General features: G+C 43.9%; 1 long non-coding RNA gene across 1 annotated transcript; it reads left to right on the top strand.

Annotated features, from left to right (window-relative positions):
- The first annotated feature begins 3,266 nt into the window (after positions 1-3,266).
- On the top strand, positions 3,267-4,972 carry LOC120064660. The gene is made up of 3 exons (XR_005478625.1): positions 3,267-3,349; positions 3,883-4,044; positions 4,951-4,972. It is a non-coding gene; the product is annotated as an uncharacterized LOC120064660 (long non-coding RNA).
- The last annotated feature ends 500 nt before the right edge of the window (positions 4,973-5,472 follow it).

The following is a 5,472-nucleotide window of genomic DNA, read 5'->3' as shown; positions in this document are numbered from 1 at the left end:
GGCTGCGTGTCAATGCCTTGGATGTGTTTAACACTTCTTAGGGCTAGGCATCCCGCCAGCGGGACACCTGTCGACAACTTCCGGTGAAATTGGAGGGCGCGCAATTCAAATAAATAATCATAAAAATTATGGATATTAAACATTTAGGTACATACAAGTGTCTTATATCGGTTAAAAGCTTAAATTCTTGTTCATCTCACTGATTTTCAATAGGTTTTACAGCGAAAGCATGCCATGCGATTGTTTGAGGACGGCGCCCCACATCAACATATTTTTCCACTGGCACAGGCTTCATAAAATCACAAATAGCGATTAAATATTCACTTACTTTTTGAAAATCTCCTTCTGATTTGCAATCCAAAGAGTCCCAACTACAACATGTAGTGTCGTTTTGTTAGATAAAATCCTTCTTTATGTCCCAAAAAGTCATATTAGTTGGTGCCATCGATTTGAGAAATCCACTCGTTCAACACGCAGAGAAAGGAATCCAAAAAGCTACTGCTAAACTATGTTAAAACAAGTCAAAATACATTTCTATTTAATCCTCAGGTACCCTAAAATGTAATTAAACTATAATATTTAATACGGAAAGAAGTATGTTCAATAGGTAAATGATATTAGCAGGCGCGCACACAGACTGCACAAACTTCCTCATTTGGGAAGAAACAAGCCTGAAACCTTGAACAAAGACTGTTGACATCTAGTGGAAGCCATAGGAATTGCAATCTGGGAGCTGGAATTGAATATGCCCCTACACCTTCCATTGTAAGAGCATGTGCTCTCAAAAAAAACAATTTCCAGTTGGTTTTTCTTTGGATTTTCTCCTACCATATCTATTGTGTCATACATTAATTTAACATTTCTACAAACTTCAAAGTGTTTTCTATCCAATGGTACCAATTATATGCATATCCTGGCTTCTGGGCCTGAGTAACAGGCAGTTTACTTTGGGCACGTCAGCCAGGTGGAAATTCAGAAAAAAGGACCCTAACCTGAAAACTGGTTGTAACTCCAGTTCTGATTTTAAGATTCTAACAACGTCAATGTGTTATATAGACTTATTTAGGAGAAGTTGAGGACAGAGGACGGCATGAGAAAAAAATATTGAGTAATAAATTAATACAATTTATGAGCAGTCAAAATGACTGATTTAGCGGTTCTGGTGTAAAATGGGTTTGAGTTAAAGTTGTGTTGTGATTTTTTTTAAATGCATTTGGAATAAATTATGTTGATATAGTTGGAGGGAGATAAAGGGGCTCTCTGATATTTGTTGGCTCTCTGTTGCAGCAATTCCCCCCTCACACACACACCCATTAACCAAGATGGCCGCTCCACCCCATCCCTAGAATCCATGTCCAGGGAGGACAGCGACAGCGACTCCACACACACTCCTCCCCAAAACCAACAGGAAGGCCAGGCGTGCAACAACAACAACCTTCCTCCCACAAATAATAAAAACAAGAAGACGGAACAAACAGACCAGAATTGTAACTCTTTCCTCTACTGGACAGAGGGAGAAAAGAAGAAGATGGTGGTAGAGGACAGGAAGATGTCCAGTCTGGAGCCAGCCACCTGCTCTCAGATCCAGAAGGTATTGGACTGCCTCCAGCCCCACATGGACGACCCTGATGTACAAGGTGAGGATTGAGGGAAACATGTCTCGTCAAAGGTTGTTAATTAAGTAAAGAAATTGGTTCAATAATTTTGGACAAGTTGTGTTTTATGGTGACACAATGCGCTAGATATCATCCAACCTTCACAACATTATTTAACACTCACTGAACTCAATAATCTGGACATTTGGGAGTTTGAGCTTGACCTGTGTATTCACAACCGTGTGTGTGTGTTTTTGTGTGTGTGTGTGTGTTTTTTGTGTGTCTTTCCGCATGCGTCTCCCAGCCCAAGTACAGGTGCTCTCGGCTCCCCTAAAGGCTGCCCAGCTGGAGAGCCAGTCTGAGGAGGAGGGTGAGTCAGAGAGCCAGACACCTGAGGATGGAGAACCAGATGAGGAGTCCTTCCAGAACAGAGTGATCACAGAGGAGACACAGACACCTGAGCCACCAACCCAGCAGGCCAGGGACCCAGCACCCACAGAAGAACACAAAGAGAAAGAGGCAGAAGGTGAGACTGAGAAGGAGCCTCAGGAATCACCCCCAAATTCGCCTGTCCTAGTACAGGATGACTCGGACCACAGCAGTGTGGTAAGTCAAAATGACTTTGATGAATTGTTTTATGACACTGAGAGACTATATGGAACTTTGACACTGTTAAAGAGACTATATGGAACCTTTGCCTCTGGAGATGCTCTTGAGCCAAAAGGGTTCCACTAAATGGAGAGAAATACGGTCCAGAAGTTCCATCATGTTTGTCTGTGCTAGCTGACTGGTATGTTTGTCTGTGCTAACTGACTGGTATGTTTGTCTGTGCTAGCTGACTGGTATGTTTGTCTGTGCTAGCTGACTGGTATATTTGTCTGTGCTAGCTGACTGGTATGTGTGTCTGTGCTAGCTGACTGGTATGTGTGTCTGTGCTAGCTGACTGGTATGTGTGTCTGTGCTAGCTGACTGGTATATTTGTCTGTGCTAGCTGACTGGTATGTTTGTCTGTGCTAGCTGACTGGTATGTGTGTCTGTGCTAGCTGACTGGTATATTTGTCTGTGCTAGCTGACTGGTATGTGTGTGTCTGTGCTAGCTGACTGGTATGTGTGTCTGTGCTAGCTGACTGGTATATTTGTCTGTGCTAGCTGACTGGTATGTTTGTCTTTGTATCTACTCCTGTTGTTGGTCAGGAGTCGGAGCTGATGGAGAGCCTGGAGGGGAAAGAGGACTCTGCTTTCAACCAGGTGTGTGAGGAGAAGTCCAAGGTCCAGGTCAGTTAGTCAGTTCTGTCAAACACTGAATTTCTAATAAGCCTTGTTACTATACACAAAGAGGGACATTTATGATCCAGTCAAGTTGGAAACTCCAGCATCCGACATGATACGTTCTAAAACTACACCATTCAGATCACGAACACTTAAAGCAGTCCATTCTCGTCTCAGCTGTTGAATGTGAATCAGGAAACCAGACCCTTTTGTCCTTTCTACTGAGCGCTGCTGCCATTGCTATGATAGTAACACGTTTGAACCACTCTTGTTTCCCCACCTCCAGAATGTGATTCAAATCAAATCAAATCCAGCAGCTGCTGGACCAGTATCTTTCCATGACGGACCCGGCGCAGGCCCAGACGGTGGACACTGAGCTCGCCAAGCACTGTGCGTTCAGCCTACCTGGCGTGGCCCTCACCCTGGGCCGACAGAACTGGCACTGCCTAAAGGACACGTACGAGACCCTCGCCACCGACGTACAGGTGGGTGCTTTTGGATTCAAAAGTTTTCCTTTGCGTGGCTAAGAACACGACAGAGGAAACTCAGGGTCTTGATAAGAGCTTGGTTTGGAACGAAAAGTGAACAACACACTATTGTATTGACATCATCTCATCACTGGAGATTGATACGTCAGAAAACAACCGTTACATTTGTGTTTTAAATCCTATGCACGTTGCTATGCTAATGGCCAGTCCAGTGACTGCTTGGTCACAGGTCTCATGACGTAATATTGACCTGTTAGTTTGCAACCAAAAGCAATACAGCTTGTCATTTTGACATAAAGGCTGTACGGAACTTCAGTTACCTCAAATGTTTGCTTATTTCTGGGCAAATTAGATGGGACAGCGGTCGAGAGGAGAGAGTGTGCTGAAATAGCAGTGGCTATACTCTCAATTACCACCTCTGACCTGACAGGTCATGTTGACTATACTCCTCCTAATTCTCTCTAACATGGAAACGTCTTGTTTTGTGACGATACAAGCTAACCCCCTGGCTGTACTCATTACCCCTACAGTGGAAAGTGCGCCGGACGCTGGCGTTCTCCATCCACGATCTGGCCCTGATCCTGGGGGACCAGCTGACGGCGGCCGACCTGGTGCCCATCTTCAACGGCTTCCTTAAGGACCTGGACGAGGTGCGCATCGGCGTGCTCAAACACCTCTATGACTTCCTCAAGGTGAGACCACCATACGTGTAACGAGCAACTGTGTAGCGATTCTAAATCGGCTGTCTACATAGGCTACACATTCAAATGAAAACGCTTGGTCCACCTGCTGTGCTGTTTTACTAGCCTGGTCCCAGATGTGTTTGTGCTCTTCTTACCAACTACATTGCTCGTTGTCGAGCCAAACATTGACAAGGAGTTGGCATGAGAGCACAAACAGACTGGAACTCAGGCTACCATATTACGTGTCACATGGTAAATCTAGACTGGATTTTAAATGTGGATGTCTGCCTGACTTGACCTGTGTACCGGGTTCATATGGTTGTCATAGAACCAATTTCTCTTTCGCAATAACATGTTTAGTTTACAGGTAGACTCGTTTTACTCGTAGTTCGTTTGTCTCCACTTCTTTTGATACTTGTGCCTTGCGTCACTAATAAATGATAATTTGTTGTCCAGGGGTTTTGTAATGATGAATAATGGTAGCTTTGGGGAGATATGATAAGGGTGTTTCCACCAATTCGGTGCCATTTGAGATGTGTAACTTGATTTTTTTTTAAATTGGTTTTACCCAATTTTATCATTCTGTCATAAACTAATTCTCTCATCTCAAGTAAGTGTCAAATAAAGTAACTGAGTTGTACATAACAGGGTTGACGGTTTCATCTTAGTAATCTTCACAAATGACTTTGTCAAAGCAACAAAATAACTAGGGCTTTACAATGATGGTGGAAACTTGGGGTTATGTGGATTCAAATCTTCCTAGAAGTCACAGAGGGTGCACAGAGCGACATGTAAAAATGCATAATTTTAGCACTTTAGCCAGTCTTTATTCATGTAAAAAATTTGACTTCTTGAATTCTCTATTTGGTCTATATTAAGGGGCACTTCATTTAATAATAATATGTCTTGTGGCAGCTGCTCCATGCGGAGAACAGGAAAGTACCTGTACCAGCTTCAGGAGTTCATGGTGACGGACAACAGAATGAGTCTCCCATTCATTTAGATACCAGCTGGCCGGGTGAGTTTCCCATTCATTTAGATACCAGCTGGCCGGGTGAGTTTCCCATTCATTTAGATCAGGGCCAATCTTTCTCATTCTACTAGGATCGAGGCCTCCAGATTTCTCCCAATAGAGGGCGCACTTGCCACCAGACTGTGATGGCATGCACAATTTTAGTATTCCACTTGGATGGGCCTTCCAATGGATCACAGGGTTTCATCCAGGTCAGCAGGATGGATCAGCCAATGAATTATGCTCCTGAGCAGGACGGCATATGACAGTAAATCCCTAACGTTGGGCCCGTATCCTCAGTGTCTCGGAGTAGGAGTACTGATCTAGAATCAGTTTTGCCTTTTAGATCGTAATAAGATTATATGGACAGATCCTAGATCAGCACTCCTACTCTGAGACAGTTTGTGGATACAGGTCCTGGCCCC

Source organism: Salvelinus namaycush, chromosome 20 (genome assembly GCF_016432855.1).
Source record: "Salvelinus namaycush isolate Seneca chromosome 20, SaNama_1.0, whole genome shotgun sequence".
NCBI lineage: Eukaryota > Metazoa > Chordata > Actinopteri > Salmoniformes > Salmonidae > Salvelinus > Salvelinus namaycush.
Note: the sequence above shows the minus strand (reverse complement) of the source record. Positions and strands in the feature narration are given on the sequence as shown.